The sequence below is a fragment of the Anser anser genome, assembly GCF_964211835.1.
Source record: "Anser anser genome assembly, chromosome: 4".
Lineage (NCBI taxonomy): Eukaryota > Metazoa > Chordata > Aves > Anseriformes > Anatidae > Anser > Anser anser.
This window is the reverse complement of record NC_139724.1, coordinates 11,777,422-11,803,978: the sequence shown is the minus strand read 5'-3', so window position 1 is coordinate 11,803,978 and position 26,557 is coordinate 11,777,422. Positions and strand designations below refer to the sequence as shown.

Sequence of the window (26,557 nt, the reverse complement as noted above, 5' to 3'; positions counted from 1 at the left end):
GTGAGACAACCCCTGGCCTGAAGGGCTCATGGGCTAAAAAAATGAGGGAAATGGGGTGGAAGAATCCATCCTCTGAGCCACGCAGCAGGGACCAAGCTTTTCCAGTTACTTGTATGTGAAAACAGAATGTCCTGGGTCAGCTCCTCTGATTCAGTCTGTGGGGTTTGTGATGCCTCAGCTGCCAACCTTACTGAATCTCCCATCAATCGTCAGCTCCTAGGTTGATCAACAATGGTTGTGGAGTGTAGTCAACTATTTCTCTGCAACAACACCCTTTCTGCTTTACTGGTCTTCAAATTCCTCCTGCTGCCTTTCCCATTGAATGTAATGCTTTCAGATAAATATTGCTCCAACATTCTTACAATCACCACTAGCAATGCTTCAAGATATATCTGAAACACCCACTTAAACTTTTCAATAGGGTAACTGAACAGGGGTCAATAAATGTCTCTCTTCACATTTTCACCTATCATGCAGCACCCACTGCTCTTAGAACTGCCCTTCTTGCTCTAAGAAAGACACTGTTCAGAGCTAAGATCTCTTCTCTCAGAAATTTTGCACCAGGCATCAGTTAACATCTGCCTTCTTTGATAAGAATTTGTACAGTAACTTACACAGCATTTTTTTTTTAGACTGTGCTAAACCATAAATACAGATGCTAGACAAGCTGATCTGGATGAGGAAGTCAGATAGTAAAAAGGCTTAATTATTCCATCAAAGTACAATTTCTTTTTGGCCTCAGCCCTGAAGTTACCTTCCCAAGCATATTTAGGGAACTATGCTTCTAGTTCTTTAACATACCAGTTAAATATACCCATGGGGACTGTGCAGTGGGGTAAATGCCTCAGTTGCTGCCCAGCTCATTTTACTTGACTTGCAGGTTGCTGGAATGGCATGAAGGCTGTGGTCTGTGCCTTAAATTAGACATGGGTCCATAAGATGGCAGGATCACATAGCAGCCCCTAGTGGGTGGTCTGCATAAACCAAACACTGTACCACCCACAGGAAATTTAACAAGAACAAATGCTGAATTCTGCACCCAGTATGTGGCAGCCCTGGATATATGTACAGACTGGGGAATGAGAGGCTGGAGAGCAGCACTGCAGATAGGGATTTGGGGGTTCTGGTTGATGGCAAGTTGAAGATGAGTCCACAGTGTGCCCTGACTGCCAAAAGGGCCAACCGTACCCTGGCGTGCATCCAGCACAGCATTGCTAGCTGGTTGAGGGAAGGGATTGTCCTGCTCTGCTCAGCGTAGTGCAGCCTCACCTCGAGTACTATGTGTCTAAGAAAGATATAAAATTATAAGTGTCCAAAGGAGGGCAACAAAGATAGTGAAGGGTCTAGAGGGGAAGATGTATGAGGAGTGCCTGAGGTACCTTGGTTTGTTCAGCCCAGAGCAGAGCAGGCTGAGGGGAGGCCTCATGGCAGCCTGCAGCTCCCTCACGAGGGGAGCAGAGGGGCAGGCGCTGAGCTCTGCTCTCTGGGGACAGCGACAGGACCTGAGGGAATGCTCAAGGCTACCCATGTAGCCTGATGGAGTTCAAGAAGCGTTTGGACAGCACTCTCAGACATATGGTCTTATTTTTGCTGGTCCTGTGTGGAGCCAGGAGTTGGACTTGATGATCCTTGTGGGTCCCTTCCAACTCAGGATATTCTATGATTCAATTGCTTTGCTATTTCTTTTCTATTAGTTACTTCCCTAGTTTAAATGTTACTAGTCTGTGCGATGATTCTAAATCCTTTTTTTCCAATAATATAGCAGCCCAATCTGCATTTTCTTACCAGGGGCCCTGGAATGCTGTTAGCTCATGGAGTGCACAGAGTGAGCAGTGCATGAGGAAGAACTGAAAGAAAAGAATAGTTTTGTTTTTCTAAGCTTAAAACATTAAAAAATCAGTCAAAGGTTCAGGTCAAGTGCAGGCTTCCTATTTGATGGTAACTGTATAACACAAGAGATGTTCACAAGGACCTAAATAGAGCCACTATAGGACCACTGACAACCTCAGTTTCTGTATTTTCTGAGAGCTCTAAATTTCAATCCTTATGCTCATTAATGTAGTTTACGCTTTTAAATCAATGTGAAATATTCCTGATATATATGTCTGTCCACCACATACATGAGTAGGTATTTGCACAGTTCTTAGCATGCCTCTCTTTATGCTTGCACCTAAACAGGAAGTAAAGATCTGTGTGCAAATACACCTACAATAAATGACTGAAAGCATACACTGATGTGCAGACACAGATTTTGTGTCTTGTCTTGGGCCAGGGTTTGTCATCCGCATTTACTTTAGGACACGTCTTGCTCAGGAGATTACTGTAAATATAATTAGGATTTCCTCTGATTTAAGAATAAACAGAATCACAACTTTAATACGGTATTTCGCTTCATGAAGATAAAAGCTGAAGTTCTCAGAAAAAGAAGAGCATTTTTGAATGAAACAAAACCAAAGGAGAAAAAAAAAAGAAAAAAACGAAAGAAAAACACAGACAGCCTTTCCTTTAATCAAATGAGCCCCAAACCTGAGACTGTTCTGTGATGCAAGATATCCAGATCTTCCTCTATAAGATTAAAAAGAACGTGAGGTTTGTTCACCTCCTTTGCTATTTTGTAGTCTGTCTGTTCTCTTCAGCTAGAGCTCTTTCATGCCCTATCAGCTAACTCTTCACTGACCACAGAGATCACGAACAAGATTGTCCCTGTGTCCTGTGTTCTATCACTTGCCAACGTATAAGATGTCTGAGTTTCAAGGCCTTATCTTGCCTGATTGATTCAGTCTCACATAGTCAACACAGATGACTGAAACACCAGGGTTTTTGTTTGTTTGCCTTTTTTTTTTTTTTTAAATCTTGGGACAGTAGATACTGAGCTTTTTTCCTTTTGTATAGTAAATTATTGCACAGGAAGAACTTGATTCTTTGCCTGCTATATTCTTACACATTTTCAGGGGTTAGTATGTCGTATAATCGCCATATGTAGTTCGTAGCCAGAGAAGTCTACAGGGCCAGCTGTCCTGAAGGTTTCTTTTCCTAGGAGAGCTTACCCACTTCTTTCCAACCAAGAGAGAACTGGAGGTGAGTTAAACCATGAGGCAGGTAACTTGTGAGAAACTGAGAGCAAGAGAAGATTCTAGCTTCAGAATATACTAGCAATTTGGGATCCTAGAAAAGCCAGCCTGTAATCCACAGAATCAGTATAGGACTTGACTGCACAGTCCTGACACTGATGGAAGCAGAAGCAGTCATTCCTTTGTGGGTGTGTAATGAAGTTGAATATGGTTTGGGAGTAATCCAAAGATATCAAGTTAATTACTCAGTGCTATGTCTCCATGTTGTGCAGAGGAAGAAAGTAGCAATTTCATTAAGCTTTTTGTGCAAACAACACACCTCTTTATCTTGCTTAGTTCTTAAATGTTACTCAGTTTGGTTCCCTCTTCATATTTACCTTATATAAACGGAACTGTCATTTTGCAAAAAGATCACTAGTTTTCATTAGCATTAATGGGCACATTCTATTTCTTTTCCTAACAAGACGAAACGTATGTGGTCCTCATGATTATTCGGTCTTTGCGTTACAAACTAGCAACATGAAGTACAAAGAAAGCCTCAGGCAGGCTCCATATTTTTCTCCCTCATGGGTCAGCCTGTCCCTGTTTCCTCTCCTGAGGATGAGACCCATCTCTGCCTCCCAGGGTTGGGAAGAAGTCCGGGGAAGACCCAGGGCACCTTAGGGTCCTACTGACTCCTTCATGACCACATGGGCTGTTACTCCTTGTCCTACCCGTTACTGACCCAAAGTTTAAGGCCTGGCAGTCCCAGCAACCTGTCACTGTCTGGCCTGCCTGACCTCCGTCACCCACCTCCCTCTGGCATCTCCTGGCTTTTCTCCGTATGCAAATCCCCGCAAGGAAAACCCCGCCAAGCAGGCACAGGGCAAGTCTGCTCCTGCAGAGCACTTCCACGGACCCATTTTTACCTCCACCACTCCTTCACAGTCACTCTCTGCCCCTGCTCCACGCGGGGTCCCTCCCACGGGATGCCGTCCTTCCCCAACTGAGCCTGCGGGGGCTGCCCACAGGCAGCAGCTTTTCAAGAACTGCTCCCACACGGCTCCGTACCACGGGGTCCATCCCCCAGGAGCAAACTGCTCCAGCACGGGTCCCCCACGGGCGGCAGCTCCCCCCAGACCCCTGCTCCTGCGTGGGCTCCTCTCCACGGGCTGCAGCTCCGGCCCGGGGCCTGCTCCTGCGGGGGCTCTCCGTGGGCCGCAGCCTCCTCCAGGCCACATCCACCTGCTCCACCGGGGGCTCCTCCACGGGCTGCAGCGTGGAGATCTGCTCCGTGTGGGACCCGTGGGCTGCAGGGGGACAGCCTGCTCCACCAGGGGCCTCTCCACAGGCCGCAGGGGAACTGCTGCTGCCTGCCTGGAGCACCTCCTGCCCTCCTGCTGCACTGACCCTAGGGGCTGCAGGGCTGGTTCTCACTCCTCACTCTCCCAGCTGCTGTTGTGCCACATTTCTTTCCTTTCTTTTTTTTTTTTTTTCCTCATTCTTTTTTTTTTTCCCCTCTTTTCTTAAATCTGCTCTCACAGAGGCACAAACATCGGTTATTGGCTTGGCTCTGGCCAGCGGTGGGTCCCTTCTGGAGCCAGCCAAATCTGTCCCTTATCTAACATGGGGCAGCTTCTGGACTCTTCTCACAGAGGGTACCCTTGCGGCCCCCCGCTACTAAAACCTTGCCATGTAAACCCAATACAGCAGCTTACAAAATTTTCCTGACTGTTCTTAATCTTGTTGCAAGAACATGAGAGATTTCATCAGCCATAACATGGGGATGCTATCAACATTTTTTCCCTAGCTATCATAAAGCCTTCTCATGAATTCCTGGAGTATTTTTTGAACAGATGGAAACCGACTGAATGAACTTATATTGAATATATATTGAATAAAACCTTTTTTTTTTTTTTATGTAAATTTTAGAGAGGTGGTGCCATTACCACCCCTGGGGGTGTTCAAGGAAAGGTTGGACCTGGCGCTTAGGGACATGGTTTAGTGGGTGATATTGGTGGTAGGGTGGTGGTTGGACCAGATGATCTTGCAGGTCTCTTCCAACCTTAATGATTCTATGGTCCTTTACACCTGGCGGTGGCAATTTTGTATCTGATTTAAAATTTATAGTTCCACCATTTGGCTTAATTCCATACATACTAATTTAAAACAAAATAGGCTCACAGTCAGATGCAACAGTTTAGCCAAATGAGGAAAATCTTGCCTTAAACCAGGATTTTTTTTTTTTTTTTTTAATCCCCAGGTCAAAAATGGATAGAGAGGACGTCAGAAAAGTGGTTGTTTTGGGGCACCTGGATTTTTGTCTACAGTCTTTCTCAACTTATCCAACCCCCTGCCCTCCCCCAGCTAATCTTGTGCCAGTTGCAGCACAGATTACAGATGGACTGCACAACAACCTGACTTGATATAACCATGGAAGGCTGAGGGGGACAGTTCAGGCTGACTTCACTGAGCTGTGGATCATTAGCATAAGGCAGCCTGGGACACAGTCTCAGTGTAGCTCTGCAGCAAGCAGACCCTGCAGGACTAGGGAGTTGCAGACATCCTTATTTTCCTTTTTTATACTTTAACATGAAAATAAGTCATTGCTGAAATATATAACACTTGGTAGCATTCACCTGCAGTAGGTCCATAACCATGGCAGTGACAAGCAATAAATCAAGATGTGATGCTAAAAATCAATATAAAGCAATAGATGCTAAATAAATATACACACCACACATACAATCTCTTCAAGAAGGGCTCCTGCCTTTACATGCCACGAACACCTAATCACCAGCCTTCTTCTCATCTATAGGTATAATATGGGATACTATTAAGGGCATATTAGTTTTATAAAAGCCTTATCAGATATAAAGCTTAAACTCTGGCTCCACACCAGCTGCCTGTTATTATTCTGGCTTTGCACCAGGGTCTAGGAGAACAGAAGGAGGAAAACCTTCCAGTTCTATAGCTGCTCAGAGAAGGAGGGCTTGGTTTGATCCCATTTTACTTTTAACATTAATTGCATGTTTATGTTTTTGGGCAGGAGGCCAAAAAGCGAATAACAGCTTCCCCCATGAACATGGCTAGGGGCAAGCAGCAACATTTAGGGCCATCTCGTTCTTATTGTTTCTGGCAGTGAAAGTCCTCAACCAGTTCAGACCCTCTCTCATCATCCTGGGTGGGTATTGCACATGTCAGTATGAAACATGGGTATAGATACCCACAGTGCTTGAGACTGTCTAAGAAAATGTAGTGGTTTGCAAACACTGCAGTTTACTCTTGCTGTATTGGTAGTTTTGCTGTCTCTCTTCCCCTTTGCACTTAAGTTGCACCAGCCTCAGTTTCTCATTAAGAAAGTGAAGACTTAATATACTCATTTTTGATTTGAAAATGCTTGTTTTTACTCTTTGCACATTCCACTGAAAAAGAAACCAAGTCATTTTAATGGAAATGTGCAGAAAAAGAGAATACATTTTCATTTGCTTGTCTCTCAGCAGAAAAAGGTTTTGCTTTCTAATTAGAATTGCACATGATAGACAATACAGACTGATACCAGTAATCAGTTCTTTACACTTCAGAGAGAGTCAAGCTTAAGTCCTTCATAGCTTGATGTGACCCCAGCTACAGAGAGGAGCACTGATACAAGATAGCCCAAGAAAGTGAACCACGAGGAAGGGGGGGTGGACTGAGGAAGAGAATAAAAATTGTCAGTGATATGATATGACTATAATTCCTACTCCCCAAGATTGAACCGAGTCTCCCATAGTCTGTTGTGTTTGCTCTCAGGGCATTGTTGTGAACTAGAAGATGCCCTAGCACTACCCTGCTCATGCTGGCTTTACAGTACATCCAGAGACATCCCATTGCCTACAGATCAGCTCACACCAGCTCCCAGGCAGTTGAGGAGGATCCTGTGCCTCCATGTGTCTCCAAAACAGATTGCAGCAGGACCATTTGCAAAGGACCTGAGTTTACCTTTTTGTGTGACAACCACAACCCCGAAAGCAAACAGGAACAAGCTCATTCAGAATTGTGTTTTTCCTTCTCGGCATATTTTGGTTATACTTATTACAGGATAAGCTCTTTTCCCTACTACAACTATTGCAACAATTTATTCAGCAGTCATCTAATATATAATTGCCTTCCTTCCACCAACACTTTTCCCCAGGTCCAAAGTCATTAGAGAAGCAATTAACTACAAATTTCATACAGCTGACTAAAATAGGAAGAGATGTGTTTGTTTGTATTTGTTACTATAAGAGTAATAAGCAACAACATTGCTTGTTTGTTTTTGCAGTGACTTAAGGGGAAAAAAAAAGCAATAAAAAAAACCACCAGGTTCTTTCAAACATGTAATACACACCTAATGAAAAATAACAGTACTTACCAGTAAAATGTCAAATAAGTATGAATTCTCCAAATCCTCTATTTCTATTTCTTAAGCTGTTTCTATTTTTAAAGAACTCTTTAATTATTTTTTCTAAGTTATTTAATTTTTAAAATAAATTTGGATGAGCTATTCCTAGAAAATACTGTATTTGATGGCATTTTTAAAATTTTCTTCTCTGTATCAATGGCCTAGAATGACTGTTGAGTTTTCAGATGTATATGTAAACGTATCCCAGCCTACACCTTGAAGGTGTGCTATTTGCTCCACCTGTTATGTGTTTGCAAAGAGTGATTCAATCCCCTCTATCAGATGGCACTGTTTAGATTCCCTTGTCGTCTGGCAAAAACATTGAAAGGTGAAGAAAAAGTAAGTAATTTCAAGATAGCCAAATACCCTTTCTCCTGGTTAGATATGCAGGTAAACTATCACCTGCCTAAAAGGTTTATAGAGTTTCTGAACAACACACCTAGAGAACACAAAGGAAACAGAACAGGGGTTTTGATACTAATGAGATTTCTTTCATCTAAGGGAGAGTGGAGAAGGGGAGGTTTGTGGGAGATCTGCTTCTACATTTTTGGGGAGCTCTAAGCTTTTGGCTTTTCCTGGCTTCTCTATCAGGGAGAAATACACCTGTGTTTCTCCGTGCCAGGTGTAACATTGTTCAGCCAGCACCCTGAGCCTCTGAGGCTGCTTGCAGTATATGGTAAGGGACCAAAGGTATTCCCTCTGGAAATAGATTTCTCAGTATTGCTGTGTTTTGAGCACTGAGAAATCCTTGCTGAAGAAGGGGCCAGAATGATGAAAAATCAATTCTGAACTGGTAAGTCTTGATGTTAAATAATGAACTTATGTGCTGGACACTGGAAGGTAGTGGCAAGCTTTAGAGGAAAATCATGATCATTTATGAAGACTTGAACAATCATTTTGAGAGGGAACTGTTTTCTTCCTGTTTGCCATTATCTGTTAATGTTATTGGCAAAGCACTGTACATCTTGAGCTGAACACATCTCCAGTTCTCCTGGCACATGTGTTTGAACCATGGAGATGTCGGTTACTTTGGAGAATTTGTGTTGGGGCAGGGAGTCTGTTTATTTGAGATGTGCTATGCTCAGTCCGCATTAGGGCTGCAAATCTAGTAAAGAAACAAAACAAAACAAACAAAAAAAACAACACACATGCAAATTGCTCTAAATGCCAGTTAACTTGGAAGCATAAATTAAATCTGGAGATGTGTTGTCAGGTTGATAGACTCTGCTGTGGTAAAGAAAATGTTTCATTTTTTGGTGGTGTTTGTTTATGAATCTGCTTTGTAACGCTGCCATTCCCAGTCACCTTGGGAAGTGAGGTTTGACATTTCCAATATTCTTCCCCTTTCCAGTCAAGAACAAGACTGGCTGGCCCTGGGAGACTGAGTTTCCAGGTCTACTTCCCTCCTCCTATTCTTTGATATGACTTTAAGTACTTGGCTTTAGGAACAACCTCCAAAGGTACACCCCTGCTGCATTGCTGCAATAGCGCAGGGAGGGAGGTAGCCAGGTTGTCCTGATCGAGCTGTGTGGAGCAGCTCAGCTAAGAGTGCCAAGTAGCACACCCCGCTTGGCACTGTACAGCCACAAGCACAGCTAGCTCCTAGTTGCCAGCGAGTATCTCATCTATCTAATTTATCTATACACTGTGCAGTGTGCATGCACCTTTCGTATGTTTCTGCAGCCCAGTAGCACAAGAGGTTTACTTTTGAAGCATTTTACAATGGCTTGCTCTTACATCCCATGTGGTGTGGGGAGCAAATGACTTACCAATGTCACAGTCTGCTTTGTTTAATTTCAGGTCAGGTCCAAGCAACGTGGACAAGCTACAGTCTGTTTCATCAGCACAAGCAAGCAAGGGCTTTGAAGGCTAAAGAAAAGAGTGTATAAGCAGTTATTCTTTTTGTCGTCTGCTGTAATGATAGACAAAAAATGTCTGTCATCCTCAGCAAGCCCCTTTCCCAGAACCATTCCCTGACTCCAAAGTATCCCATAATAAAAATAACAACAAAAACCCTGGAGTTCATTTTCAGTCACCTAATTCTGTCATTCTTTTTACCTCAGAAACCTAGGAAGAAACAGAAACATTCCTTCGTGAACCCCTCACTTCTCCAATAGCCTGCATAAAAGGCAGGAAAGCAGGGAAATAAAGGGAAAAATTTCCTGCAGGAAGTTGGCACGTCATCTTTAGCAGTGCTCCCCACTTCCCTTCCTGGAGCTTGTTTCTTCTGACAGCAATACCGGATGGCTTAGTGACTCTGCAAATGGTGAGACAAATGTACTGTGGAGCAAAAAAACATTTCCTCATAGCCATGTCAGGTTGTTCTCCTCTGCCTCCCCCACGGTTAAGAGCTACTGCTGTCTCGCAGCCATCTGGTGCAGGATTCAAGACTTCCTGCTGATAAGCCTGGCCAGTCCTGGCATCGCTGTGCACTTGGTTTTGTGAAGCTAAAACGGGTTTTGGGGTATTTGTACAAAGCTGGGAAAGCAGTGGAAAGGCTAGAGGAAAATGAGTGGGAAGGTGCGAGGTGGAAACAAGACAGGCTGGTGATGCAGGAGGCCTCCACGTGTTTCTCTCTTTTAGAGGATAAAAGACAGGGCTTTGCCAAGCAGCAATTCCTGATGGGATGCAGCCATGGGAGAATACAGCGGTAGCTGACATGGCTCCTCTTTATTCCCTACTGGGGAATGGAAATGCAGACAGATTTCCAGAGAAACTCAAGGACTTGAAGCCCTTAGGATGAAAGAAGGTCTGAGAAACCATCTGCCTCAGTTTCTTCCACCAGCTCCTCACTGTCTGATGGTACTGAGTGACAGTGGGGAAGCTAAAGAAATCTTTGTAGTATGTTTAGGCTACTGCACTTTAGACTACTTTGTTAATGCACTTTTATTTATTTTTTTCATCCCACAGGCATACAGGAATGTATCATACTTAATAAATGATTAATTTGGCTGTGTCAGAAGACATAAGTCTGCCATCAGACTCAGCACTAGTGGTGCTAACAAAAGTGCAGAACACGCCCTTCCACGGCACCAGGCAGATTTGGGAGAGCCACTGCCATTCTAGTTCAGACCCTATTTATCCCAGACTGCTTCCTCATTGCTTTGCAAGGCTGTCACAGTCACTGGGACAAGTTTAGGATTTAGAATTCTAAAGTTATTGAGCTCATCTGTGATATGTCAAAAGCCTGCTCATTTCTTACTTTGTTGTTCTTCTGAATTATGGATGAAGGTCGTCAGTCATTCCTCAAAAGATGTCAGAATGTAAGTCAGAATTCCACATAGCATTAGGAACACTTGAATCAATTAGTAACATTGAATAAAGACAAAAAAATAATTTGGCTAAACTGTGCCTGAACCGTAAGTCTGTACTTTGGGTATAGCATACCTGGAACAGCCCTGACTTACACAGGGTCTCAGAGACACCTCTACGAGTTTTAGGCCTCTCCTTTCTACAGGTTTTCTTTTAAGTCTTGAATGATATTTATTGGCTTGGATCTTAGAGAAAAATGTAGACTTGGGAATCATGGCTTTTATTTCATAAGAAAACTCATCTTCTGAAACACCTAGTCCTTGCAATTACAGACAGTGTGTGACTTGGGGCAGCCTAACACTAGTAGAAAAAGCGAGGACTATTTATCTACTTCATTCCCTTTCACACATCCAAAGTTATAATACTTTGGATATTCTAAATATTTCCATTTATCAGATCAGGTTTTGAAAGGAAGGCAAAGATCAGCCCGCAGCTGTGTAGGTGTATTTGGTATTATTTCAAAAAGGAAGCGTCATAACTTCAATAAGGATTTTACCTGGATAAAGGTCCCATGAGAAGATTCATTCAGCCTCTGGTTAGCTTGGGGGTAGATGTGTTAAGTTATCATTAGCCAACATGAATATCTCCTTCAGTGATATGTAGACTGGGCTTTTTTTTTTTCTTTTTCCCCTCAACGTTACTACTTAAGAAGCACAGTTTTCATGCAGAGAGGCTTGACTTTTCCCCAGTGGGAATAATAGGATGTCAAACATTTACTTATTTAGTTATCAGTATCTGAATTTTGGGAAGATGTAGTTAGCTCTATGTGAAGGGAGAATCATCTTAGAGATTAAAAATAAAAATTTGTTAACCAGTTTTAAACACCCCTTCAAATGTTTTCTGTAATATTTGTAGTGTATAGTATGTATGTAATGTTTGTAATATATGGATGTAATAGCACAACCACAGGAATCTGAAGAGAAGTTTCCCATCTTTTCACACACCATCATGTGAGTGCTTGAAAACAATCAGCTGGAGGTATTATTAGGAGGTATTATTTTCCATTTCCCAATGAAATATTGATGAGATTATTTTCTGTCTTCTCATGGTTCCAGTCAATTTCCTGTGTGTCCTTAAAGTCTCTGTCCATGTGTGAGGCTTTTTCTTCCTGTATCTTCACACAGAGAGAAAAGCTTATTGGCACAAGCTAGTGTAGCCTCACTGAATCATTATCTGCAGTGTTCACAGTAGCCGAAGATGTATTCAATGTTATATGCATCCTTGCTAAGAACCATCTAAACCACCACCCAACTGAATGCCCTTAGAATTCAATTAAAGTGTCCATTCATTTGAATGCTCTTTCAGTCAGGCTCTAGCAAACTTACAACTTTAGTCCTATTCAGGCAACTGTGCATGGACTTCAGGATAAATTCACTTCCTGAATAAAGAACAAAAAATATTTGTCCCACAAGAGCTGCAGTAACAGCAGCTCTGAGAAGTACACAGAAACATTAATGGCACGGAGATACTAGGGTTGCATAAAGTGACAAAACCATGTTTAAATGCAGTACAATGTCTCCTCAGGTCTGAATTATGTTTACGACTTGAGCAATCCAAGTCTTTCTGTACACCAGCCCCTTTACATAATAAAAGGAACACAAGATAGCTTTTAGAGGTACCCTTGCAAAATCTGGAGAGGGAGACAATATATAGAAATCCACATTTTGCCTTTCTTTGATGCCATTCTATTTGCATACTCCTTTTATAGCTCAGTTAGATGGCTCTAGGAAAACCACAACAATAATGTGCTTTCCTTTCCACCTTCAACCCATCACATGCCTGGTGGTCAAGGCCAGAGGATCCAAAACCAGGTGTGGAATGGATCCATGTACAAACTTCACATAGATTTAGATATATGCAGGAGAGCTGGCTTTGCTTGGCCCAAGTACCTACCATAGACTTGTATTAATAGATCAGTCAGTAGTACAGATCATTGGTAAAGATACTGAAGAGAAGTGGCCCCAATACTGAGCCCTGGGGGACACCACTTGTGACTGGTCTCCAACTGGATTTAACTCCATTCACCATAATTCTTAGATTCCGGCCACCCAGACAGCTTTTTCACCCAGCAAAGCATATACCCGTCCAAGGCATAAGCATCCCTGAAATAGTTTTACACTAGAAAAGGAGTATGAAGAATCAGCTCAATAGAGAGGAAAGCAAGACATTCTTTTTCTTAAATGAAAGATTATTTTGTTTCTTCCTACAGCTAATGCATAGGGAACAGCTACCCTATCATAGTATGTAAAAGTAAATACAGAGAAACATTTATCTGTATGTGAGATCTGCAGATCACTAAACACAGCCTTTTTTTTTGAGGGTACATTTCTCAGTAGTATTTCTTCTTTATAGTCATTTACCAGTTTAGCCAGCAAATTAAAAGAATCAGCTGTACATTCAACACCTTCAGAAATGATCTGCCTAGCCAAAGATTTTTGCGTGACAAAATAAGAGATTTGTGACTGTTTCAGCATAGTGCTGGTAATGTAGGAAGTGCTTGCATTTTCTTACCAGCTATAGAAGGATCCAAGTTTATAAGAAAGCTTTCAGATCTTACAGTATTCAAGTATTCAGTATTTAGAGATGAATTTATTAAAAGAGCTCCATAATTTACCATGAATAAAGAGAAACCTGGTGATTTCAACTCATTTTGGCTGCATTGAATTCCACAAACGTCTTTTAATTGACTTTAGAAAGGACAGAGCCTCATTCACTGGTATTTTGTATTTCTTGCAATTGGGAGCCCAGTCTGACAGTGCTGGGATTAGAACCCTTGGAATCCAGGGTCAGTGGCAAAATGAGACTGTTCCTTTGTTTCAGCTTCTATTCCCAAGTGGTCTCCTGTGCAATGGCAGGTCGAACCCTGGCCCAGAAAATCTTATTAATGCCCACTGTGTATATACCACTGTTTTTCCCCCCAAAAGCTAAAAATGTGTCTAAATCTGTAGACACACTTGCTTTCAATACTCTTTGTGAAACTAGGTTGAATTCGTTTTGAGGGCAATGAGAATGTCAGGAAGGATCTGAGAAAAATCTGAGAATGCCTTTGAAGAACTTCTATTGCCTAGCAATCCATGAAGACTGCTTTTACAAATGTGATTTTGGGTCAACATATTCTCCCAATTCATCTCACTCCTCATCTTCCTGTGAATATAAAAGCTTATGGCTTGACAGGCAGCTTGCTGTCTATAGATGGCTATTTGTTATTTATGGTTATTACGGTCTGTATTTTCAGATCTGTTACGTATGTGGTGATTTAAGGCTTCTATTTTAAAGACAATATTTAGTTATCACACCAGAAGTGGCCAATGTCTGGAAAGGTTATATCAGTAAAGTAAACATGAAGCACTACTGAACAAAGTATAACCTAAACGGTCTGTTTGCATTCAGTATTGAGTTTTTAATCTCATTTCCCCATTTTATTACAAACAGTAAGGGGAAAAAACAATATGGAATCCATAGGAAAAATGGAAATCCATAGGAAAACACATGCACTGAGTCCTTTTTTTCTCCTGTTTATAGCCTAGCAAGTTTATTAGGGGTGAAAATAAAGGTGAGAAGGAGGACAGGAAGGAAAGTAGGGCTTTAGGGTGCGTAGGCTGCACATTTTATAATAAATGTCCTTGACCTGCCTGCTCAGAGAGGGGGACAGGGAAGCTGATTGAAGGCCTGAGGCAGTTGCCAAGAGAGATGGATAGTAAGCACCCTGGAACCCCATAAAGCCTATGTTCCCAGGCAGCTCTGCTCTCTTGGGACGCAGCCAACAGATAAGGGGACATATTCCGCTTTCAATTCCCTTATTATTATGGCCCTGGAGGTGAGGGTAAATGAGAACGGGAAAAGCCAAGCAAAGTGTAGAAAGAAAGGTAATGAGAGGTTAGCCATCTCAAAGAGGGTGGGAAATCAGACTTAACTTCTAAGTCCTCTGTAGAGTTTGTGCAAGCTATCTGAGAAAGAGCCCTTCTCTCAGAAGGCACGTGCGAGCTACAAGCCATGCTGACCCTACTGGGCAGCCCAAAGATTAAAACACTCCTGTGACTAGATCAGGAGGCTACACTGTATGTATCTACTGTATCGTCCTTCACAGCACCGGCCTGAGAAATTTATGCAGTGATTTTTGCATCAGGCCCAACAGCTTTTGAGCTGTCCATGGTAAAACTTTTAGAAAATTGTCTGATATCATTTAAACACTCATTTGATGGCAAATCTGTCAATTTTCCTGTTCAGTTCCTCTCTTGCAAGAATATCTTCATATGTCCATCTGCTCCTTCCCTTTTTGATAAAATATGTAAGTTTAACTGCATGATTACCAGGTCTCATTATTTGTGATTCTTCCCTGAATCCCCTCCAGGCATCTATATCCTTTCCAGATGATCCTAGAGGGAGCCTCAGCAATTCTGTACGCACAACTATAGGAATACGTCCATCTTGCACTTTGATACTGATTTTATCCCTAAAACTTGTGTTTAGGGCAGCTGCTGTCATGGTTGTTTTAAGAAAAGTCTGAAGTTGTAGCTTAAAAACAATGGAAAGTCAGAATTCTGTTGTGATTTCTGTAATGGCACAAAGAAGATCAAATAGGCATTTTGAAATAGGAAGGTCAGAAAGTGAAGAGAGTAAAATCCTGAAATAAGATTTGCCAAAATCTCTGGACAAAGCAAACTTACTTGATTTCAGTTGACACAATCCTGTTAGCTTCATTTTTTCCAATGCCAGTCCAACAGCCAGACCCACAAACATTTCTATAAACAGTGAAAGCAGCACAAAGTAAAGAAGAACAAGGGAAATCAGAACTGACTACTATTGATTTTGTGATAAAGGCTCCATGGAGACCAGCTGTTAATTACCTTTCCAGTGGATAGACTTGTTTAGCTTGGAGCCAAGGTTGTTCCCCCCCTTTCCTCTCAGGGACAATAGACTGTACTACTAGGATTAGCATAAGATTTAAACTATAAATGTGCATTGGCACTGAGTTGTTATTATTAATCCATTTTATTATGGCACTGCTAAAGACCAGGCAAGAAGGATGCAATACAAAAAATAGATGCTCTCTGTCTCAACCAGTGTGCTGGTGAGTAATCCTTGCAGCAGAGTTTACCATCGGAGAGTCCTTCCTAGTCAAAGCTAGGCTGAAGCAGCATGCATCTGTCCATCTTCTTTTCCTTTTCGCTGCTGCGTTTACATGCATTAATGATCTAACCCTGCCAGGTACAGAGCTCACCTGTCTCCTACTGCATTCAGCATGGTGGGAGAGGGAGGGCACAGCACAGAGTCACTGTGCTTTTCTTCTTTCCAGATAAAACCACTGAGCCCAGGCTGTATGACCTCAGGTGTGCATGGTTGAAGACTGGCAGGTAGGGAGAAATGAGGCTTGAAAGCCATCTGTTCTCTCACCAGAGCCTGACATGGGCTAGCTAATTCAGCCCATGACATGGCTGCTGCAGTATACACTGGCCTGCCCATGTGATGTTAGCTGTTACTTATGACAATAACAAGTGCAAAGCCTCCTAGCAGAACTGTTGTTTTTAAATCCCCGAGTCTCTTTAATAACCCAGAGAGGTGGCAGGCTGAGCTCTTCAGAGCTGCAGACTGACTTTGTACATGCAGCCTGGGCAATTACAGATGCAAAATAACACTGGTAAGCAAAGTCGCCCTGTTCTATGGTTCTCAGAATTACTAGGGATAGTGCACAGAGAACAGTAAAACTTTGGAATCTTTGAAGAATGCATCTGCGTGAAGTAGACAGACTCTTTGGTTAGTCACTCTTTATTTCTGTCTAGCTCACATTTATTTAGTTTTTCTTTGTGCCTGTGTAGCACATCCAGTGCAAAATAAGTCAACAGTGTAAGCTAGAAGCAATCAGCATGATCTTAGATCACACATAAGCTGTCTCTTTACCTTAGCAAACTGCCACCCTCAAGGAAGTCAGTACAATCACAAATTAATGATCTCTGCTTGGTTTTGACTCCAGATCTATTGTGTCTTGAAAAATACTACATCTAAAAATACTCTGTTAAGATCCTCAGTGTGCTTTGTGCACAGTGTTCTGGAAATGATCTGTAATATTTCACACGTTAAAAAGCAGCAGTGGCCTTGGTGAAGAACAGTTTTGCTCATTTGTATTTATACACACTCTCAGCCTAGCAAGGCAGCCAAGGTGACTTTGGGGGGAAACGCTGCTCAAGTACAGCTGGCGCAATCTGGGCCTACAACTTTCTGTGCATATCAGAAAGTGTTTGCATATTCATTATCGTTTGATGGGCACTGAGTGGTCAAGGGAACTGTACCAAGAGAAATACACCCTTTTGGTGTATATCTCAGTTTGCTCAGCTTTCTGTAAATCTTGTGTGTGTGCTGTATCAATGTGAGCATCAATGGGCCTGTTTATTGTAAGGATTAGATCCTTCCCCCAGATTACTGTGGTTTTTACTGTAAACACAACACCTGGGGAGGCAGAGAGCCTGGTGGGAAGTCTGCCAGGAAGTATAGTTGTTATAATCATTATAGTTATTAGCTGCTTAATCAAGACCAGTCCCTAGGACTGTTCTTGGAGGCAAAAGGAGGTGCTTGCTCACCGGGGTGCAGTGGCATAGCTGCCAACCAGGGTTTGACATAAAAACAAGAAAATTTATCATCAGAACCTGTCCTCAGCTGAAGTTTAAAAGAAAAACAAACACAGCTCTTCTGTCCTCACAAGGAAGGTGAGTGTTGTAGGAAGGAAGAGTTGAAGCAATTTGTGATCCAATCCTATAAATAAGACAGAAGCTGCAGCAGAAAGAGTTGAGACTTACCAGTTGAGCAAAACCACTACGAGTGACTTTAATCCCAGAGAGGTCACATTACTGAAAGCTGAATGTGCTTGCTCAGATTGCTTTCTTGCAGTGAACAGCCTGGCTTGTGGCTCTGTAGGAACAATTTTGTTGGATCCTCTTAGGGTACAGGACAGCAATGCCACTTAGTGGCTTCATGAAAGCTGTTTTCTCATGAAAAATATGTCTGCGTTAGCAAGGAATGAATCCAAGTGAATAGCACAGCTCACTGTGGAGTCCTGAAAATACAGTTCTTCATTGGAAAAGTAAATCCCCCCAAAAAGTGCTGCAGAATAAGAAGAAACAGACACCACTCACATTTTCCTGCTTCCCCTTTTCCAGCTCTCATGCAAGGTAAACCCTCCAGTGGGATGTGCTCCATCCGTGGGTGAATGTCCAGAGCAGATACCATGAGTATGATACTATATGAGTCTTCAGTGTCAGATAGATGAGGCTGGGCTATGGACACCACAGCCCACCTTGCCTTAAGAAAGAGCTTCAGCATCGCAGTGGAATTAGCGTGATTATCTACAATTAAGCAGGAAAAGTGTTCTCATGAAACCACCAGAGGCTGGAGTGTGTTTACTGATGGATTTGTCAAGGTGCTGTGCCATCTAGAGGAATTTGGTATGCATGTTTCCATGCTCCTGCTAAAGCCTCACAGGATATCTGCCTCAGCCCCCAGACAGTAGGACCTGCTCCTGGACCTGTTTCTGGCAGACTCGGTGCCCGGTGGTCCTGCTCTGACACAGCAACAAGGCACAGCACTGTGTACATTTGCATGAATTATACTAAACACCAACTGCCCTTACAGTCTGAATGTGCTGATCAAGGTTTTCTTTCCTGTTTCAGTTTACATCCATTGGTGATTTACAGAAATGAGGGCACATGTCTACCAAAAATACTGTACTTCTGTGGACAGAGGTACCTGTTAATAGATATTTGTTAACAAAAAACAAGGGCTTCATCAATTTTGCTTTGTCACATGTAGCATTCTCACCAGTTCAAAATAGTCAGATAACCCTTCTACAACCTGCCCCCTTCATGATTTGCCTCCACATTAAATGCCCTCTGCTCCTGATTCTCTCCCCACTGATCTGCACAGCACTGCTCTGTGTTGTTTGGCTCCCAGAAAAAAAAAAAGTCAGGCAGGAGGTGACTGTTACCAAGTGACTATCAGAGTGCAGTGTTTGTTATTTGAACTGTCACCTCACTCTGTGTGGAATCAAGTTTAAAAGAAAAAAAGAGTTCAAATGAAGTGTTATTGCTACGAGAAATAAGCCATTATCATTTCATTCAACATGTGTTCGGGAAGCCACTTGGTAAGCTTTACTCTGGTTTCTGAGAATTTATCAAAAGACACCAGCTGCAAGCTCTAGATGACGGTGAGGTGAGGAGAGTTGGTGCAGGCAAAATAAAAAAGAATTTAAAGCTTCATTTGTCACTTGACAGTCCTCACTGGAAGTTTAAATGGGCTTTACTGGAAGATTTAAACATTGGCTTCGGGTATTGAAAACATCTGTTCTGTTCTTAGAGGCTGAAAATGGAAGAACCAAGGTAATATGGAAAAATTGTTCTCACACTTGCTTTTCAGCTGGTTTAGGTAGTGACTTAGGCACGGTGTCTCCAAAAGTTAAATAGCAAAATGAATATTATCGAACAGGTCCAGATTTCACAAGAAAAATGAGCAATAGCAGCAAAAGTCATTACTTTTAGATGATTATTATTCTTGCTAATCATTTGTCTGCACCTAGAAGCCCAGACTGAGATAAGGGCACCAAACTACTGCGTGCTGTACAAGCTTGCAAAGCATCATTGAACGTGAGGGTTTTGAGGCTAAACAGGCACTGGAGATAAAAGGTGGGGCAAGCAGCAGAAATAACATTACTCAGTGCAATGAAATGTATTACCACTAAAGCTAGAAACAGTGACAAGCTTCTCAAATCCTCATCCATGACCCTATCCTGTTGGTCAAGCTTCCTTTGGCTGATATGAAAGAGTCTTTCCTGCTTTGTGACTTGTTTGATGAAAGAAAATCATGGGAAGAAACGATAACAACAACATGAAGAGCGATCACAGAACAAGACCATGCCTCTAGAGAAGTTTGGGCAACTTCATAATGTAAATTGTGCTTTCTAGCCTAGAACATCTCTTTTTTGATGCCCTGGTCTCTCCAGAGGACATTAGGATTTTCATATATCTATTTCAATTGTCTTCATGCACTGCTCTGCGTCCCTCTAGTGAAGGGATACCCATATTTCCTCTTATGCACATCTACTGTTTAGGACAAATAACATGGCTAAAATATAATTCATATACTCCTTCCTCTCCCCCAGTCATTGTTCAGTCACTGCTTCAAACCCCCTTCCTTCTACACACTCTGGCTGAATACTAACAATGTGTAGAGGGATGAGAAAAGAGAAATGGGACGGAACTTTTTCCCGGCTGAAAAGAACAGGCTTAGCTTCCCTAACACAAGTTCTCAGTTGAAGCAATCCAACTTCTACCACAAAGAGTATATATCTTTTTAACATAGTCACCTTGTTGTTCTTTTACATGTGTTCCCTTTGCATTCATGTCATTATTTTTTTTAGCAGATGATAAATTCGTATGACATGTAGATCCTTTGCAGACAACTAGGAAGAGTGAAGCTGTCCTGTCACGAACATCGTTGCACATAGAGGGCTTGGCTGGACCATTGCATAGAGGTGATCAGAGAAGAAAAAGGAGGAAAGCAAAGACTCTTAAAATAATTTAAATAAAATAACTGGGTAAAGAATTTGCTGGCATGCCTGTAAATATTTATGCTCACACAAAAATCTCTGACTTTCCCAAGGCTCTGGTGCAGTCACAGAGATGAGGGCAGAACTTCTGCTGCCCACAGATTGCAGTGTTTCACCTGAGCCACATCCAGGTGCCATAAATCAACCTCCCTTCAGAAATGTGAGGATGGAAGCAGTGAGAAATGAAGGTCTGTAGCACAGGAGGAAAATATATGTATTTTAGCTACGCAAGATTTGATCTAGTCCTTTTAAGATCTTGTCTCATTCTCCCACTTCCAAGAGGAATACAAGGTTAAAAAAAAAAAATGGTTGTCATTGCTGTTCCAATATACACTCCCATAAAATTCTACTTCTGTACACAAAAAGCTCATTATGACGTATCTAAGCAGGAAAAGTAGAAGACAGATCTTGAATCTTTGGGAATGAATTGTAACAAGCATGAAACAGCCATCAGCTCCTTCTGGAAACTATATTTAATGCCCCACTCCTTCAAATGTGCAAGAGGCGGTGTTCACAGATCCTCTTTCATGAAGCATTCCCTTTCCTCAAGAGCTTATCTTATGAGATTACACATTCACAGCACCTCAGCAGTTGCAACCTGAATAGCACAGTTACAGCTGGGGGACAATACAAAAACTTATTCTGAACTATGCTTGTCTGTGTTGAAGATTTTGTCATCAACTTAACAATAAATCTCTCCTTCCAGGAAAAAATTCTGTCTTAGTTTTTCTTTATGATAAGGATTGCCAGCACCTGTGTGTTTGAGGTGAGGGTTGAATTTGGTTAGGAAAAAAAAACACAAGCAAAATGAAAAGACAGAATGGTCATTTTTTAAAATTCGTAGACTTTCAGAAACATCACCAGAGCTATAAAAATAACATTGTGTGGAGTTCTCAGTAACTCATGCCTGGGATGTAGACAATGAAGTCAATCCCTGAATTTGTATTCCCCAACACACAGAAGGGACTATACTTCAGGTTTTCAATAGCTGCTTATTTTCAACAGCTACCTTTCAAACACTACCTTGTTTAAAGACACAGGAATCACATATATTCATAATTAAAGGTCTAAAGAGTGAAGTCCAAGGAAGCCTTCTAAACTACCACTGCTTCAAAATGAGATATGATTTCACCTTACTGTGGGGAGCAGAGAGGATAAATTCTGGCTTGCTTAGTAGCACTGATCAAGCACTGCTTGCTCATAATCAAACCTATAACAGAACTGTATGACTTGTGGTGGACCAGTGCTCTTTGGAAACCGTCTTTCAAGAATGACCATGTGTGTGCTGCCCTCAAAGTTGTCAGAGCATGAGTCCCAGCACCAAACAACCAAAGAGCACTGCTCTTCCTAGTGGCATTTTCTCCTTAACACTGCAGGTGTCACTGTAAAATAGAAAATCTGTGTGTGACAGCTTCTGCTCCAGTTATTTTGCAGGGGGACAAACACAACTAAGACTCATGGTGAGCTGGCTGTGAAAATACAGTTGAGAATTTTCTCCAGCAATGATAAATTAGAAGTTATCGTCCATTCTAATACTACTGCTGGAAGTGTATTTGAAGGTCATGGTTCTCACAGAAAGAACATGTTGATGTTGTTAATAAAGGCCCTTTCCAATGATGTTGCCATTTGTAAGAAAAATGCATAGCATTCCTGGTCTGCAATTTCAAAGTATTGCTTTGTAAAAGCATAGCAGAGCTGTGATGGTTCAGTGGTGTAAAAAACAATTTATTTCTGTCTCCATGGGGATATGGTTGTCTATGGAATTGTAGCTTTCAGGGATGCCTAAGTAATTCCATACAGAAGGAGGTTCAAAGGCTTTAATTAGAGGGCATATACGCAGTCCACAAAGTTGTTAGGACAGTATGATAATGTAAATCTACAGCAGGCTCCGGTCTAGTAAATGTGAGAGGTATCTTAATTTTGCTGTAACACAGTTCTGTAAGACAGGGAAAAAGTATCCGGTCTCAAAAGGAGGATAAAAATATTAAAGAATGCTGATCACTTCAATATTTTAGCTGTGAGGTTCAGATCAGATGCCAAGTGAGATTCACCTCTTACTCAGGAATACCAGTTTTTGCCTGTTGTCTCTTTATGTTCTTGCTGTATGATGGCAAACCACTGTGTGAAGCAAAAAAATAAAAGATAGTCTGCTGCATTCCCCACAGCAAGCAAAGTTATCTAATTTATCCACAATTAGCCTTATGTGTCCTTCAGTATTACTGCCTCCCAGAGCCCCATCTGCCATACAAGATTGAATTACGAGTCATAGTTCACAGAAGCAGATAATTCCAAGTGTAGATTAATACCAGCCAGAGAAGTGAAGTCAAGCATTTCCCTCCTCAGTTTGTATCACCACCTCTCTTACGTTTGCCTTCTCTTTCCTATATGGCTCTTGCTTTTTGTTTCTGCTCACAAATCAATGTGTAAACATGGATGCTAGTGAAAGCCAACAGAAGGCTGGTTCCTAGTTTACTTAGCCATTTCAGGAAATATTCCTTGATTAATGATATGCACATTCTGGAGGCTTGAGCACCCTTGAAAATACCCTTGAAAAATCCAGTACAGGATTTTGTAGTCTGTCCTCTCAAGCCCAGCATCCTTCTGTCAAAGAAAAAAAAAAAGCCAAACCCTGATTTTTATTTAGTTTGCCTTAATTGCAGTTATCTATGCCTTTGAAATATCCCTAGGGATATTTTAGTAATACAAATTTTGGTATATAAATGACTTAATTCCTTTAAATGTTTCATCCAACTTTAAATCCTAGCTGCAGCTCCTGCAACTGCTGCTAGCAGCAGGTGCCTTGGAGACAGGATTAGGAGCATTGGTGTTTTAGCTGCTACATTGACTGTATTCCTCTTTGTCTTCTAACATGAAGATGTTCTTTGCAATATTATGGGTAATAAACGCTATAGGTGGGACTAAAGCAGCAGGTCTATCTTTTGCCCTTGTTTGTGCTTTGTGTGGCTCTCACTACTGTCTATGTGTTACAGCGCCTGTAGCCCGGGCAGAAATTTAGTCTTCAGGAGCGCTAATGAGCTGGAATTCAGCCCAGAGCTAAAGCCATACATCTGTGTCAGCTATAGCCCCACTAAGCCACCTTGGAGAAAAACACAGACCTCTTCTAGCTGTATGCTACCTGACCCTTTCTCTTGATGCTAATAGGTGGCATGGAAGCAAAGAAAATCTGGGCTGAAAGAGCCAGCCCATCTCCAGCCTCAAGTCAGGAACAGCTGTACTGATGTTACCGTGATAGACATTTAAAAGCCAGTACTTAAAAATCTTAACTGTGGTTATGCCACCACCTCTGGTGGTCCTCATCTGTCTTGCAATGCTTCATGTAAAACTGGCCCCATGCTCCAGTTATTATATTGCTCTATATAGAATTACAGGGTCATAGAATCATCACAGAATGATTTAGGTTGGAAGGGATGTTAAAGATCCTCTATACCTGCCATGGGCAGGGACAACTTCCACAATATCAGGTTGCCCCCAAAGCCCCATCCAACCTGGTCTTGAACACTTCCAGGGATGGGGCATCCACAGCTTCTCTGGGCAACCTGTTCCAGTGCCTCACCACCCTCTGAGTGAAGGCTTTGTTACTTAATCTAAAATTACCCTTTTTTAGTTAAAAGCCATTAACCCTTGTCCTATCACTACACTCCCTGATGAAGAGTTCAAATATTGCCAGTCATGAGTAAAGTTGAATGCTACTTCATTGCAGGTAGGTTTTAAACTTCAGCATAACAAAAGTGCTACCAAACCAGCTATACCCAGTGCCATCTTGCTATACGGTAGTGATAACTCCTGACTAAATAGGAATAATAGTTACTTTTTTTTTTTTTGGTGTTGTTGTTGAATTACATCCTGTTTTTCCAGGCCATTATGCCAATTTGTCAAGATTATTTTGACCAGCTAATGATATCCTCTATTTGCACATATTTTCAGATTTCTTTCATTTGAAAATCTGACATATTGCCTTTTTAACAGAAAATACAGACAAGAACCAGACCTAAGACATACCCTGGCAGCATCCTGCTTGGTGCAGCATTTCAGTGACAAACCCACTAGTATTCTCCTATGCATCATTTCCCAACCACTATTTATGTTCTGTGGTACTTTCCCTAGCCAGCTACGGAAGATGTCCCATGAGACAGAGTCAAAAACGTTATTGTCTATGACATCTCTTCATGGAAAGTCAATTGCAGCAGCAGATAAAGTAAAAGCAACACATGAGCCAAAGAAGTGTGATTCCATCTACTGTGCATCCCTCCTGAAACCTTCATATCCAAACAAAATGCAACCAAGATAGGCAAGTAACGGATACTCACATTTTTCCTGTGCGCTGCCATACAGAAGGGGGATGGTGGGCTCTTCTTCCTGGTAATTCTTTAGAGGGATAACCCGCTAAAATTGCAAGGTGTAGGACAACAACACTTGCAGAATCTTTAAATACTGAAGATTTCCTCCCCCTTTTAAATTTTCTAGCTTTCTCTAAGCTCAGGGAAGTTCTAGGAATCCCTGGGCCTGCTCAAGCAGGTCTGGTTAAGCACTTGAAGACAGGGAAATTAGGGTAGCCTGATGTTCAAAGGTGCTGAAAATTCCCAGGTTTCCACAGAGAACATAAGCTGGCTATAGGAATCAAACTAGATAAACCAAAATGTAAAAGCATTGGCCTGTAAGTGGGATTTTGTGCTTGCAGCAGGGAAAACAGCTAGCATAGCCCACTGCACAGAGATCTTTTCCCTGTGATTAAATTGCACTGCATCACTGCATCCAGATCTCTGGGGAAAAAAAAATCTAAATGCTGCAGCTGAGTAGTCTCCTAAAGGAAAGGATGGGCTACAGTCAGGTTTCATGCACCTGTGGGGTCCTCAAAGTCACTGCTTCTCTCTCATTTAAAATTTTATGAAATTGTTTCCCAGCTATCTCTTTTGTTCTGAGTGTGTGCCTGTCATTTCTGTGTACAGTAATTCTTGTTTCACAGTCAAGTCTTTAAAGAAGAAGAAAATAATCCAAATCCATTAATTATTACTCCTCCACACACAGTTTAAACGGTGAGTTGCTGTGCCATGTCCAGCCTTCTAGCAAATGGAAGATGATACTAGGGAGCAGAGGCCCAGCATAGGATCCCAGCTTCTGCTGGTTGCCGTTTCAAATGGATCTAAACAGATCAGAAGACAGAAAAAGGGTGGAAGGCATACTACAGTACCTAAGATGGGGCCAGTATCTTCACTTACCTGTAGATGGTGGTCTTGTCATTAACTCTCGACATACACAGAGATACCTCAAAAGGCATCTTCATGCAGTGCTCTGGTAACAAGGTGAATCCAGATTACCACTCCAGCCCTTAGTCCATCTTCTCACAGTCCTGGCAGCACAGGGAGGAGCCAGGGGGTATCTTTATCAACACAAAGACTCACCCAGTAGCACTATACACCTGGAAACCCTACCCACTTAACACAATCAGCAGTTGCTGCAGCCTTGACTGGAACCCAGTTAATCAGATTGTCTTTATAAACCAGTTCCATGATTTATGTTGAAATGAAAAACACAGAGAGAATGAAAGGCTTCAGGATATTTACCCAAGAAGATCTGAAGTAAATTGCAGTCTGTCAGGTATTCCCAAGGCATTTGCACCGCAGAGGTTTGAGCCATACAAGAACTTTGGTCTAGCCATCACAGCTTCCCTTAACCTGTAGAATAGCAGCTCTAGTATGTGTCTCAGAGAAGGCTTTATTAATGCACCTGGGCACCAATAATCATTTTACTAATTGGGTGGTTGACCTTATTGGCAAGTTGAAAGGCTTAAGTGAAAATGGAGAGCTCTATTTAGCACCTCTGAAAGGCTGACCTAGAGTGGTCAGTAATTTGATAGGAAGGGATTTGATGGGAAGGTGTGAGCTAAAATGCCAACAAGTGTGAGACTATAAGATTAACAGGGAACAGGTTTCTTTTGTTTTTGTTCTCTCTCTCTCTTTTTTTTTTTTTCCCTGTGCTTCTTTTACTGTAATTACAAGGCCTCCTTACCTTACTTAGTCATTATCAGATCAAAATGAGCCAATGCTCTTGACTGAGTAGCTGAGGTTTCAGAGAATTCCCTTGCTTTTCCTAATACTTTTTCTTCTCTCTAAGACACCAGACCTTTTGCATACCGTGTGGTAGTTGCTCTTCTCACTGTAC

The 26,557-nt window shown here is 41.9% G+C and overlaps 1 protein-coding gene and 2 long non-coding RNA genes across 10 annotated transcripts in view; 1 reads left to right on the top strand and 2 right to left on the bottom strand.

Moving 5' to 3' along the window:
* GPRIN3 (GPRIN family member 3) overlaps positions 1 to 7,644 on the bottom strand; it is a 56,887-nt gene extending 49,243 nt beyond the window's left edge. For 3 of the 4 annotated variants that reach the window (XM_083835833.1, XM_083835831.1, XM_083835832.1), the window contains exon 1: positions 7,444 to 7,644. The gene's annotated coding sequence lies outside the window, so the exon portion shown is untranslated. Of the gene's footprint in view, positions 1 to 3,979; positions 4,862 to 7,443 lie in introns of those variants that run through there. The other variant, XM_083835837.1, reaches the window with a different exon arrangement.
* Positions 7,645 to 7,830: 186 nt separating this feature from the next.
* On the top strand, positions 7,831 to 13,221 carry LOC310899470. 5 transcript variants are annotated; one of them, XR_014584298.1, is made up of 4 exons: positions 7,831 to 7,863; positions 8,096 to 8,266; positions 9,274 to 9,356; positions 9,537 to 13,221. It is a non-coding gene; the product is annotated as an uncharacterized lncRNA (long non-coding RNA). The 5 variants fall into 5 exon arrangements; XR_014584299.1 differs by lacking the exon at positions 7,831 to 7,863 and having other exon boundaries at positions 7,894 to 8,266; positions 9,537 to 9,739; positions 10,057 to 13,221; XR_014584300.1 differs by lacking the exon at positions 7,831 to 7,863 and having other exon boundaries at positions 7,895 to 8,266; positions 9,537 to 9,739; positions 10,384 to 13,221.
* Positions 13,222 to 21,510: 8,289 nt separating this feature from the next.
* On the bottom strand, positions 21,511 to 26,152 carry LOC310898514. Its single transcript, XR_014583354.1, has 4 exons — positions 25,960 to 26,152; positions 25,615 to 25,745; positions 24,706 to 24,781; positions 21,511 to 22,495 (listed from the first exon to the last, which is right to left on the bottom strand). It is a non-coding gene; the product is annotated as an uncharacterized lncRNA (long non-coding RNA).
* Positions 26,153 to 26,557: the final 405 nt, after the last annotated feature.